A 14,730-nucleotide genomic window follows, 5' to 3' on the forward strand; every position below is an offset into this window, starting at 1 on the left:
AATTATTTGCAGGTTAAAGCAGGTAACATATCTAGATCAAATGAGTTAATAGCCTATGGTTCCACAAGGTATAGTAATCTTTCAGCAATGAATGTCTTTTAGGCAGGGCCGCCCAAAGGATTCCGGGGCCTGGGGTCTTCGGCGGTGGGGGGCCCCCGCTTCGGCAGTAAGTCGGCGGCGGAGGGCCCTTCCATTCCAGGACCCACCACCGAAGTGCCCCGAAGACCTGCGGCAGGCGCCCCCACGCCGCCGAATTACTGCCGAAGCGGGACCCGCCGCGGGTCTTCGTGGCACTTCGGCGGCGGGTCCAGAAATGGAAGGGCCCCCCACCGCTGAATTACAGCCAAAGACCCGGCTGCACTTCGGTGGCGGGTCCCGCTTTGGCGGGAATTCACCGGCGGGGGGTCTTTCTGCCCCAGAGCAGAAGGACCCCCGCTGGCAAAGACCGGGAGCAGAGGAAGCTCCGGGAGCCCAGGCCCCATGAGAGTTTTCCAGGGCCCCCGGAGCGAGTGAAGGACCCCGCTTCAGGGGCCCAAAAGAACTCTCGAGGGGCCCCTATGGGGCCCGGGACGAATTGCCCTACTTGCCTCCCCCGGGCAGCCCTGCTTTTAGGGCTAACCCAGGTTGATCCTGGGAATCTCTGCTTTTGTTTCCTAGCTCTAGCCCTGTGCAAGTCCAAACAGTCCAAAAATTAGAGTAGGAAATGCGCAGTGATGTAACCCATTTGGTTATTAGTTTCTTTACTGAAACGGAAGATCTCTGTTCAAAATCTAACTTCAATTTTCCCATGACACTGAGATTAAATTGAAATAAACCATGCCAAATATGTTAAGGATTTAGCTTGTACTAACAAATCAATTACATATCAAGTTTACTGCAATACCAGGAATGAATAAAAGATGGAATGGCAGCCTCAACCCTAAATGTCTTTGCTTTTCTCAGTTTAAATTAGATTTATGCAGATACATTCTTGTATCATCATAAAGGTAGAATTATGCACTAACTCCCACTACTGTTAATAGGAATTTACAGCATTACATATCATAGAGATAAACGCTGGGTAATGAGACAAATCCTGAATTCTGTACTTAGGCATTAACTTCACTGAGAGTTTTGCCTAAGAACTCAGTAAAACTTGAATCAGAAACTCAAGATTTGACCCAATAATATCACTCTGCTCTCATATAATACTTTTAAGGATGTTCCAGCATTTTACAAACATTAAGATTCAAAAAACTTTGTGAGACAGGTTTAAAATATTATACCCATTTACAGATGGGCATAGTAAACTATACAATGCAGCCCAGCCCTGCACAGCTAGTGCCAGAACAGAAAATAGACTCTGAAGCAGTATTGGCAGCCCCAAGTGTTCAAAACCATGATTCAGCCTCTATGACCCTCTGCAAATCATAAGATTTGCTTAAAGAATCATGAGATTTTTTTAAAATAATAAATGCTGGATTCTTCTTGCCTTCTGTTTTCTGAGACTTGACATTACACTTAGATCATATTATCAATCTTTTGTCCACTATCACACAATCTGGAAACTTAGTTAGTTTGTTTGTTTTTTACAACAAACAAACTGAGATTCTTACATAACACCACAACTCTTGGAGCTGAGGTTTCTAGCGAAACACCAAATATTGTGAAACTCTTGATAAAATCATGAGAGTTGGCAACACTGGAAAAATCTTGACTTATCATCTCCTGTCCTACCCAGTAGACCAGTGTTTCCCAAACTTGGGACGCCGCTTGTGTAGGGAAAACCCCTGGCAGGGAGGGCTGGTTTCTTTACCTGCTGCATCCGCAGGTCCGGCAGATCACAGCTCCCACTGGCTGCAGTTCGCTGCTCCAGGCCAATGGGAGCTGCTGGAAGCAGCAGCTAGTATGTCCCTCGGCCTGAGCCGCTTCCAGCAGCTCCTATTGGCCTGGAGCAGCGAACCACATACAGTTGGAGCCGCGATCAGCCGGGCCTGCGGACACGGCAAGTAAACAAACTGGCCCGGCCCGCTAGGGGCTTTCCCTACACAAGCAACACTGCAGTTTGGGAAACACTGCAGTAGACCATACTTCCTCTTTAAATATCCAATAACTATTCAATTAAAACATTAGCCTACCTCAGTCAAATATCATCTTCACCCATACACATATATATAATAAGAGGAGGAAAGTAATCAGAAAGGGAATAAAAGAAATTAAAACTAAACACTAACACCTTCCCAATGATATCTAATAGTTGCTTACCCAGTAAGTGTTTATCATAATATATTTCACAATCAATGTTTGTTGCTGCTACCAGTAAATTACAATTACACACCTTTAGTGCTGTATAGATCATCTTTCCAGAGCTTCTTACTGGAATGTGAAATCCAATAAACTACTGCAATTTACTTAATGGACCTGTCTACAAAAGTTTTTCTGTAATTAAAACATCACATTTCTTTAATGCCTTTTGCCAGCCAACAATCTCTTTTCCCCACATTCTCATGCCTCTATTTGCTCTAGATTCAGTGCTGTTTAAGAGGTAGAACAGATTGTACCAAGTCAATGTTTTTCACTGAAGAATCTAGGCTTCCATACCAGTCATACCTTGACAAAATGATTTGTCCTTTAAGACAAGATCATTATGACCCATTTTCCCTCTCTTTGGGGTATAACAATGCTAATGTGGTTAGCACTAGACATCTTAAAATCCTATGAACAAAACTATCAGTGAACAAGTAGCCTGATAGGCAGTGGGTGGTCTAAGCTTGGTTTAGCTGTCATCAATTTCCAGGAAACCATATGTGTCTCTCTCTCAACATGCCCGATCTCTGCTAGTCTCTGAAGTAGGAGTCCTTAGGTCGCTACAATCACTAGAAATCCTGCCAACAGCCATGGGGCTAGCCAATATAAGGAGCTTGTTTTAAGGTCACCCCAGAAGTTAATTATGTAATGATCATTAAGTATAGTAGTACAAAATGTACAAAGGTCTCCATCCAGCAGTACATCTAACATATACATGTATGGAAATTCAATTTATTGCAATTATTGTTAACACACAGTTCCAAGTGAATTCACATTCTTATTAATTATCAGATGGAAAATGGCCTTCTGTTATCCTGCTAATTCCTGTCCAGCTCAACATGGTTCAAAAGATTACTAACAGGTTAGACTGATCAGATACTACACTATCAGCAAGCCAGGATTTTTCATCATGGAAAATTCATTGGGATGTTTTTCATTATGGAAGTCTCTTCTTCCCCATCATTTGACCAATCTGCAAGTGACAGTTAGTGGAAATGGCAGTACTTTAAATCCATATGTCCTCTGCAGATTTGACAGATTGAGAAATGTTATCTATTATTCAGTTTATGGCCTTCAGAAGATACATATTTGTTAAATTTGGGTTGATAAATAGTGTTTGGTAATGAAGAAGAAGAGAAATTTTATTGCTCAAAGCCCCAGAAGCCAGTTTGTTTGGAACACAAATTAAGTTCACTTACTGATACTGTACCACATAATCAAACAAATAAATTTACTCCCAGTAAAAGTTTACAAACTTAGTGTGGCCAGTTCTGATGATTTTATTGTGAGTCTCATCTTATTTAATGTTTTTCCTCAAAGCCCCAACTCCACATGATTAGGTGAGAATCTCAGCTTTAATTTTTGTAAACAGTTAAGTTTCTAGCCACCATGGATATAGAGAAAAACTTGAAAATGTGGCCCAAGTTAACCATAAATCTCAGAAAACAGAAGATGATTCCCAAATTGTTCATTTTAAAAAACTCCCAAAATCTAATAATTTTAAGCAAAACATATGTTTTTACGTGGCCTGACTTGTGTTTTTTTAATAGATAGGATTTGGAAATACTGCAGATTGGCATTCCTCAATATTTATCAACAGAGCACATATAACAAAGGCAGCAGTAGGGGAAACATCCTCCCCATGAGGCCAGAAGCTCCTGGCCGCTGCAAGGAGGAAGTCTATATTACTCAAATGGTAGCAGGAGGAATGAGTGGTATTGCATTCTGGTCGATCCCTAGGGCTACTGGATACTGAACTCTTTGCCACTTCTACAGTGAGGCGAACAGCAAATATTAAGAGGAAACTCCATGAGCATAAGCTCAGTGAATATCCTGTTCTTTATGTGTGTGTAGCATAGGGGGTTACCTGTGAGGGGGCAACATATGGTTAATGAGCTAATGTGGGGGAAAGAGCTCAGTTGGTGGCAGACCAACAAGAAGAGCAGATCTCCAGTCCTTAGCTCCTGAAGCAAGGCCTGGGTAAAGGCAAAGACTCCTCAGCCAACCACTGCCAGGTAACCTCTCCCGATGGAGGGAAGGACGGAAAGAAAGGAGGGAAGGAGGACCTGTTATGAATCCACTTATGGTGGAGACTATGAGGTAGTGTCAACACTGAAGCACTACAGTGTTACAGCTGCAGCTGGGCACCTGTAGCGTTTTAAGTACAGACATAACATTAATCTCACACCATTTTTAAAATTCATCTTTTTCATTGTTAAGCTTACATTGGGAATCTGTTCCCTTTGTGATATTTTTTTCTTCCTCACTAGGAGATAAATTTTTTAAAAACTGAGTTCCTATTTAAGCCAGTATAAGTTAATTTGAAAATCCAGCCATATGTGCCACAATGGAAGCTACTAGGCACTGAGCAGTTTGAAAATCTAGTCCCAGTTATGGGTGGTGACAACTTGAAAACCTGGTTCCATTGGTTTGCTATTTATAGGGGTGCTTATGCAGGCTGAGTTGGGGGTGGGGTGGGGTTTTTTTGTGCTGAAGCATTCTAGAGAGGGTGAACACAGGTAAAGAATTTCAAAATTTTACAAACAGAACAAAGTAACATTTTGGCCCACCCAATCTTGACAGTGCCCCATTATTTCTCCTTAGGGTTGCCAACTTTGGTTGAATGAATTACGGGAGGTTTCATCACATGACATTATCTTTAATTAAAGATTAATATTTAATTCCTGGAGACTCCAGGACAATCCTGGAGCAAGGTTGGCAACCCTATTTCTCCTTGATGTATGAGTGTGTATATATGTATATTATTCCTGTGCTAACTTGATGTGGGAAGTACAGGCTCTTTTATCAATGGCTGAAAGGTTGACTGGTTTAACTGAAAAGTGTATATTTTACTGAAACCTTATCTTAATCTTCCTCATTGGATCACAGCAAAAAACATTCAGCTCAAGGATACATTATAATAACCATGCAAAATCAGGATGAAAATTTACCAGCCTCAGACTTGCAAAATCATCCATCCTTACTGTCACAATGAAAACATCTATTTTTTTTATACACCTGTGGCAAATCAATGAGCAGAATTTTACATGGCTGTATTAGAGAGATTATTTTCTGTTTTCCAGCAGTGGAAGAACACTAATCTCACAGAACTGTGTTGATCAGGACAATATAAACTTAAAACGCAGTCTGAAAATTTTAAAGACATTATTTGATATTTAAACGTTTCATCATCAGTCTTCCTGCACCATCAGATGCATAAGGTCTACTAAAGGTTTACTCTAAATTAATGACTTAGAATTCCACAATGTGAAGAAAGAGGTGCCTTTAACTTCACCTTACCAATTATAGAACACTGTACTTATTATAGCTCAAATCCAGTAAGGCCTGTAAGTCAGATCACTCTTACTTTACATTTGACTTTTACTCAGCTAAACTTGGATTCTGAGTATTCTGGATATCAACATAAATTTATAATATCCTTGTTTAAAAATAGGCTTTTAAAATGCTTAAGAATGAAATACCCTGTATGTGACAGTTTGTGCAGATTCATACTCTGAATATAATGCTACAATATTCCCCAAGTTTGCAAGACATAACAGGTACTAATGTAACCCTTTCCAACTTGCTGTGATGCCTTTTTGCTTTTTAGTTAATTGTATTAGCATTTCTAACATTGCAATATAAATCAATCAATCAGTCAAGCGTGTCCCAAATTAAACTGGAATGTTTCAACCAAGCACCACACAGCTCTTACACATTTTGTAGCACTTGAGGAAGCAAAGTTCCATACATGCAGTAAAGCTCAGTTGTATACAAAGGGTTCCTCTTGCTGATAAAATAATAAAGTATGCTTCTCATTATCATCCTGTTGACAACTCAACTCCCCTACAAGGGCAAGACAATAGTTCTCAGAGAGAGGACTTCGAGGTAAGAAATTTATTCCACTTTCAGTTTCATTTCATTGTATTTACATAAGTGTAAATTTTAGACATTTACTTTACAACGATCTGATCCCACTCCCACTAAAGTCAGTGAAAGCAGTACTTTTCAAATGAAGATATCAAAACACTTTACATAAATGAGCATTACTATCACCAAAAATGTACAGATGGGGAAACTGAGCCACAGAAGGTTAATGATTTATCCAAAATTATATTGCTTGTTAATGACAGAGCCATGAAAAAATTAGATCCCCTATTCCCAAATCTCTGCTCTGGAAATTAGAAAATTATTATATTTTTAAATTAGTTGATAGGACATCTTAAAGTTATATGTTTATTTTTAAAATAGAGAGGAGACCATAGTTTTAAACTTCTCTGCAATGTTTGTGAACTACTTACAATATTACTGCTATCTATTATCAAACTAAAACATATGCTTACCTTTTATATGTTCACTTCAAATCACTGTAGGCCAGATTTTGCCACCCTTACTATATATCTTACTCTGATGAGTAGTCCCACTGAAAACAGAATCTGGCTATAAAGTTCTGGTGCAACATATGTTGACAGAGTAGATCAACAATGATGTAAATCAATCCCATTAAGTGTAATACCTTGATCTTAATTCATTTGCTTACTAAAAAACACAGTGGCCACTTATACAGGGAATAAGCTATAAGACACAGTAGTGTGTTTCATAGGTAAATCACCATCAAAAATATTTATTGGAGGGAATTCTATGATGCAACACAAATCTGTGCATTTATTTCTAAACCATTTTCACTAATATCATCTCAAAGCACAGAAACTGTGAGGCTGTCAAGTACAATCTTATTAAAAAGGAAATTGACAGGTAACAATCATCTAGTGGCAGCATATTTGATTGCCACTTGTGGGACTGGCTGTCCTGGATTTTGGTCTCAGTTACTCTCTTAGGCTGGCCTGGCAGATAGTGGTAGCTCTGTGTGAATCACAGAGGTTGTAACCTCTTGTGTCCCTCTCAAGTTGCCCTCACCGGCCTTTCTTCAGAGTAGCTTTGATGGATTTAGGAAACAGCTGTGTTCAGCCCTCCCTAGCCAAGTTGAGCATATTATAGACAAATGTTTAGTCTTCAGTCTGAGTTGCCTATATCATACTTTAATGGCAAGTTTTAGCCTGCAGAAAAATGTTGCAGCTAAATTTTAAACGTCATTATAGGTTTTAAAGAACGGTTAGACAAACAGGGATGATCTAGATATACTTGATCCTGCTTTAGCACAAAGGGCTGGACTAAATGTCCTCTCAAGATCCTTTTCAGTCCTACATTTTTATGATTCTGTGATTATGCTTTGATGCAGGAACCATAATGGTCCTTTCTGACCTTAAAATCTATTAATTCTCTAAGTATCCTGTGCTGAAGGGTAAACACATTTAACTCATGGGCATTGTCTACAATAGACTAGCTTCCCGAAAATGTCCTGCTGTTCCTCCTACCAATGGAGAGGCACTGCTGGTGGCAACATTAGAAAGTTTTAGGGGACAAAATCAAGTGTGGCCACTGCCATGGAGTCTTTCCTCAACTCCGTGCAGACCAAACATAGCTCAGATTAGTTCTGTTGCTCTCCTTTGCACTTTTATCAATATCCGGATATACGTTTTAGCTAGATGACCAATACATGTAATATAATTTTTACCAACAGTCTGTGCTAGATGTGAAAGAGGATGCTAGGAACATTTTTCTATTAATATTTAATAATATATGAACTTCAAGTCACTCTGCAACCTGTTGAAGCGCTCCTTGTTGCAGTCAAGGTTCACGGTGTAAAGCTTCATGAGCCATGGAAGCAAGAGGTAGGCTGGGTCTCCCAGGACCACAATTGGCATTTCCACATCCTCAGCTGGAATCTTCTGGTCTGGAAAGAAAGTTCCTGCTTGCAGCTTTCTATACAGGCTGGTGTTTCTTAAGATGCATGCATCATGAATCTTCCCTGACCACTCCACGATGATGTTGATGAAAAAAATGACCCCAGTGATCCATTAGCACTTGCAATACCATAGAAAAGTAGCTCTTTCTGTTGATGTACTCTCTCGCAAGGTGGTCTGGGGCCAAAATGGGGCCATTTATTACAACACCTACAGCTTCTAGTGAAATGCCAGTTATACTACCAATGAAACTACTGAACCTAGCTTTCTGAGCCAAAGTTAATGGGAAGTGTAATGATGAAAGTACCAAACAAATATGAGCATTGTTGGGAATTTGATAGGCAAACTATAGCACACAACATTAAAACTCCATATCCTTTCAAGTTAAAGTATGGATTCAGAAGCTGAAAGATAAGAAAAACTAAACAACGTCAAAACTTTTAGTCATGGGAAAATTTAATTATGGATGGAAAGTTGCATGTCCAAACATGAATTTAGATTTATTTTATAAACTTCAGAGTAAAAAAGAGACGTTAGTATTAAAAATGAAGTGTATCAGTATATAGATGAAAAGTTGAGTCAGTTTTATCTAATATAGACAGATGGGTCCGAAAAAGAAAAAGCAGAAAAAATATAGCATATTGCAAGGGTAGGCAACCTATGGCACGGGTGCCGAAGATGGCACACAAGCTGATTTTCAGTGGCACTCATACTGCCTGGGTCCTAGCCACTGGTTTGAGGGGCTCTGCATTTTAATTTAATTTTAAATGAAGCTTCTTAAACATTTTTAAAATCTTATTTACTTTACATATAACAATAGTTTAGTTATATATTATAGACTTAGAGAAAGAGCCCTTCTAAAAACATTAAAATGTATGACTGGCACACGAAACCTTAAATTAGAGTGAATAAATGAAGACTCGGCACACCACTTCTGAAAGGTTGCCCTGGCATATTGCATACCAAAATTTTGACTTAGTACATATAAAAGAATATCCAATTTTGTAGCTGTTATGACAGCCAAACTAGCAGTAATTATGCAAGACTAAACTGGATCTTGGAAATGTATGCACAGCAGTGGAAGTCTTTTTTTTTTTAAATTAAATTTAAGGCCTTATAAGTGATTAAAAGGGTGTCTCAGTATGGAGTAGTGATTTAATCAATGAAATTATATTTCTAATAACAGAGTTAGTGCAGCTGGGGATATGTGTAGCATTAGCTGGGATCTCAGTGAAATAGCAGACAAAGCAGGTATAAATACTGTAAGAAATTTAAAGATTGACACAGAAATGCCCTTGAGTAAATAGAAATTCAGGAGCCTAATACAGAAAAATTTAAAACAGGAACACAAAAAATGTGGATTAAAAAAAAAAGTTCATTTTTTTAAATTGTACCCTAGAGTTGAAGATAACATAATTCAGGGCCTGAGTAGGAAAAATGAACTGTGTTTGTTTAGAGTACTAATTGGCCATTGTGGCATGAACAAAAATCTCTTTTGAATAAATAGACACAAAGATGGACTATATACCAGGGGAAAGCTCAGGGTTCAAAGAGGAACTAGAAGGTCTCAGAAAGATAGCAAGTCAAAAAATGTGAACCTGTTAAGAAAACTAAAATATGCAGGATAACATCTGTAAACCATCTCAATGGGAGGAGGGAGGGGATATTTCGCAGTGTAATGAGGCTTTCACCAGCTGTACACTCGGCGGGGCGGGAGGGGAAAAATCAGTCACTCAAATGATAATTATGAGAAAGGAATCTGCCAAGAAAACCCAGAAATCATATTTCCTCACAAAGAAAAATCATACATTTTAAGTAGAATTTAGAGTAGTAGTTTAATTGCACTGGGCCAGATTTGGATTGCAAAGAAGAAACTAAGGCAGAATTTGGCTAGCAATGTGTACCGTTGTACTGAATAAGCATGGTTTTATTTAGAGCATTTATTAACCTTGAATGGATTTTTTCTGTTAAATCTGTTTAGAAAAGGAAGACTTGTGCTTTTGGCTAACATTGGAGCAATCCACAATTACCTTTACTGCTACAAACAGTAACACATAGGGTGTGATTCTTATGAAAATAACTTAGTACTATGCAGCTGCCTAGTGACACATAATACAGATCAAAGTCCCTACTAACTCTTTGAAATCTACTTATCAAAAACAACTCAATCCTACAGCTCATACTGTGACAAATCCTTTAAATTAGCATTCAAGTAAATAAAATCTTCCTGATCATATAAGGCCTGTAAATCAGCTTTTATCTCATTGCAGAGGTGTTACCAGAGGGTGGCTCATAAATGCAGACTGAAATTTACCAATGACTATAATAGGAGGAAAAGGTTCGCTAATTTTAAATGAATTAATACTCTAACTTTGATACCTGAGCAGATTGCTTTGGCTAATACCTATCACTGATAAGGGAACAAGCAAAAGAGAAGAAAGATGATAATCACCTCCCCACCAACACATACACATTTCTTTTCCTTTATAAATAATTTATCCCTGAGGTTTAGTGATGCTGTAAATGAATCTACTGTAATCTCACTAATGAGCTGTTACAATGCATCATCTTTATTCCTTTTAGAAACATCTAACTAGAATAATTCAGAGTCTAAAAAAAAACCAGGAACTCATTCACTATTTTATATTTAGTAATATGAAAAGTAAACATACTATAATAAGGCAATTTCTGGTACATGGGTGTCTACACGCATTCTGATTAAATGGAAAACATTCAAAAGGTCAGTATAATCTAATGGGACAAGAAACCGAAGCTTAAATCATGTAACTAGCAATTATATCACACACGTATGGAAGAGCTGAAGAGGAGTCCCCTTTACTAAATGTTTGATTCTACTGCCCTTCCTCTCCCCCACCCCTTTTTAACATAAATAGCTCCAAAAAAGTCAACATGGTCTCCCAATAAAATTTGACATGGAAGACTACGAAGACTTGTCGTCATCATATAGACTTCAAAGGTGTTGTCTTTTACATTAATAACCAGAACTCCTTATTTATATAATTCCATCTGACTAACATTAGTTATTTTTAAATGTCCTTTTCCATACCATAGTAAGTGATGAGCATTAGTCAAGTGCTTGAACTTCAAGGCTGAAATGGATTGGTGTTATCATTATGACATTCTACAGGACATGGTTTACAAACCTCTCCAAATCCTCTATACCCAAAAGTCATGGTGTTGGCTTGACTAGATTTCTTTTTTTTAGTACTGCATGTAGAATGCATTGCTTCCTAGTAGTTAGTCAGGATATGGGCTCCTTAGCTACTGTGATTATTGGGGCAGGAAGTTATATGGGGCCATGATGCCCAGGTTCCAGCAATAATCAGGGCCTGGGGGCCCACCTCCACCAATGTTTGGGGCAAGATCTCTCTCCCGGCCCTGCCTGCCGCCCCACCCCTCACCTCCCCCGAATGTCCTCTGGCCCCCACTTGATGCCCCCATGCACCTCCCCGGAGCATCCCTGCCTCTCCCCTGCAGCTCCACCCTGACTCCGCTCTTCTGGCTCCCGGTATCAACTGCTGCTGCAGGGTCCTAGTGCCACCCATCTGCCAGTGCCAGGGCAGACTGTCCTGCTCCTGCCCTTCTGCCTTGGAGTCCCTTCCTTTTTCCTCCCCCCTGCTCATAGTCACTGCTCCTGCCCAACACTGGGCAAAGGGCAGCCCCATCCCCTACCCCCAATGAGGCTACAGTGAGGGGCAGCAGCAGAGGAGGAGGCGCATATGTGATGGCAGCTCCCCCCGCATCCTGGCACCCACCAGAGGGGAGGCGAAGGGGATTTCTGGACCTGAGAGAGGCCCTAGGAACATGTGCAGTGACAGTGGTGCAGGATGAGTGTGCTGCGAGGGGAAAGGGGTGGGGCCTCTACCCCAGAGCTCACTGCTGCCAGCAGGGAAAGGGCTGAGAGGAGTCCTCCTTTCTGGCCCCAGCCCCGGGGCAGCCCGCCTGCACCCCAAACTCATCCCCAGCCATTCCCCACCCCAGAGCCCGCATCCCCAGCCAGACCCCTAGCCCCCCTGCACCCCAACCCTGTGCCCTAGCACTGAGCCTCTCTAACACCCCAAACCCTTCATCCCCGGCCCGAGAGCCCTCACCCCCACCACCTTTTGCCCTAACCCTGAGCCCTTCCCACACCCCAAACCCCTCATCCCCAGACACACCCCACAGCCCTCATCACTGCACCCCCTCCCTCCGCACCCCCTCCTACCCCCAAATTCCCTCCCAGAGCCTGCACCCCCTCCCTCCGCACCCCCTCCCAGAGCCTGCACCCGTTACCACTACTGCACACACCGCCCCCGCCCCAGCCCAGAGCCCACACCCAAACTCCATCCCAGAGCCTGCATCTCTACCCCCTTCTCACATACCCTCTCCTGCCCCCAAACTCCCTCCCAGAGCCTGCATCCCTCACCCCCTCCTGCACTCCCACCCCTTGCCCCAGCCCAGAGCCTACACCCAAACTCCATCTCAGAGCCTGCACCCCGGACCCCCTCCCCCACCCAAACTCCCTCCCAGAGCCCAGCCTCTCACCCCTTCTGCACCCAAACTTCCTCCCAGAGCCTTAGGCAGGTGGGGGGAGGAGTCTGGAGGGGCTGGTTCTGAGCACCACCAAAATTTCTACAAACCTGCCACCTCTGGTGATTATTCTATTTGCTGGAATCCAATCCTATTACAGGTATCATCCAGTGCCATTTCGTTGATCAGTTTTAGATCCAATGACTATTTGGTTTCTCACAGCAACAATTACTCCCAAGAATGTGAAGAATTTCTGCCTTAAGTATTCCACATGTCTTTCTGAGTGCTATGAAAATATTCTCTTTAATTAGTCACTGGTATAAAAAGACAGGCTCTAGATGCTATTGGTATGTTATATGGGTGCTAAGCATAAGGATATGGGTGCAAACTTTTATATGAAATGAAATCTGTTCCATCCACACAAAGCCCATATATTTTTGACTTTATGCTGATTGAATGCAGAAGTTCTGGGAACATAAAATCCACCCTTTCAATTCAATTAATTGTGAAAACAGGTATGATTTCTTGATTTAAGGGCATTTACTTTGCATATTTTGACATCCAATGTTGACAGTTTATGAAACTCTAACTTTTTAAATCTCAGTATCTACTGTTATTTAATCATTTTCCAGACCTACCTCCATAATCTCCAGCAACTGTGATTATCCATCAGAATTACATATATGAAAAATAAAAATATAAATAGGCTTGGCAGAATTCAATTTTTATAGCACCAAAAATGTGTTAGATGCTTTACAAACATGCAATCCCAACCCCAAATAACTACTAATTATGCAGTTACACATATGCTTAAATTTACACCATGAGTAAACCCATTAAAATCAGTGGGACTTCTCATCTAAGTTAAATTAAGCTAAAGCATAAGTGTTTTCAAGATCAGGGCTTATATATATATAACATATAGATCTAAAACAAAAGAGACACAAGAAACATTTTTACTTGTTTGTGATGTATTATATTTTCTTTACTTGCTCTATTGTAACAGATTTTGTCATATAGTTGAATTTCTACCCATTTGCTTTTTAGGGGCCAGTTAGTTTTCAGTCCTTACCTAATGTTTTATTTTTAAATCTTTTCTTCTAATCAATTTTTATTTATCTCTTATTTTATTTTCAGTAATCAAACTAATATTACAATTACTGTATTCATTTTAAGGACTAGGTTTTACTTTCATTTTAACTTGTGCCATTCCATTCTAGTTTTATGATGTACAGTCAAACAGTAAAATCTACAAGGCAATCCTCCGTTCTGTCAGATAGGTTAGTGCAAACATTCATGACCATATATGGAAATAAACCTTCAGGTAAACACATAGGCTGTCAGGTGTACTTGTAGCCCCATAAATTATAATCAGAACCTTGCTCTCACATAAAATTGGTATCTATAAGGCCCAGGTATTCATTCCACCAACCTGACTGCCCTTCTCTGAGCAGGTCTGATCATCATGCCATCCTTCAGTGGGTCAACATTTCCTAGTGCACCAAATGCTAGCACAGCAGCTGCACTGTGCATTGGTTTATGATGGAGTGTACCAGGGATTCTGTGCCTCCTGCCAAAGACCTGACTGCCTTAGTATACCTTGCCCTTGGAAGTGGCCCTTTAAGAAGAGAAGGGCAGGGAATTTGGCCCTTCAGGGTTTGCCTTGGGTCAGCTACTGGAAGAACAAGAACTACTTAGTCCTCATGCATCTAGAAGGACTAAGAGCAGTCAGAGGCCAACCAGGGCCCATCAGGCCAGATAAAAAAGGCTGGCTGCTTCTATTAAAGGTCAATTCTGTGTGAAGTCATGCCTGGTCAGAGACTAATTCGGACTGTACTTTTTGCTTAGCTCAATGAGAGACTTATGATTTATTCTGTGGAAAGTAAGGCTTAGGTGGCTCATCCTGAGTTAGACATTAACTGGGCTCCTGAAAATTAGGCAAGCTTATTCCTCAAGATGCCCCTGGCTCAGGTGAGTCGATGATGTGACTGTGACCCAGGGACCTCTTTGTACCAACTGGGAGAGGGCTCAGAGGTACATAAATGTTACAGGGATGCCCTCTGCCTTGTGACACACTAGTCTGCCAAGGAATGTCATGTAAGGCCTCTAA

The 14,730-nt window shown here is 40.7% G+C and overlaps 1 protein-coding gene across 3 annotated transcripts in view; it reads right to left on the bottom strand.

Moving 5' to 3' along the window:
* The window catches only part of PLS1 (plastin 1), an 87,216-nt gene that overhangs the window by 69,244 nt on the left and 3,242 nt on the right, over nucleotides 1-14,730 (bottom strand). Inside the window, exon 1 of one of the 3 annotated variants that reach the window (XM_030574501.1) lies at nucleotides 6,038-6,058. The exons of the other annotated variants lie outside the window; for them this stretch is intronic. The gene's annotated coding sequence lies outside the window, so the exon portion shown is untranslated. Of the gene's footprint in view, nucleotides 1-6,037; nucleotides 6,059-14,730 lie in introns of those variants that run through there. 3 annotated transcript variants of the gene reach the window in all.

Source organism: Gopherus evgoodei, chromosome 9 (assembly GCF_007399415.2).
Source record: "Gopherus evgoodei ecotype Sinaloan lineage chromosome 9, rGopEvg1_v1.p, whole genome shotgun sequence".
Classification (NCBI taxonomy): domain Eukaryota; kingdom Metazoa; phylum Chordata; order Testudines; family Testudinidae; genus Gopherus; species Gopherus evgoodei.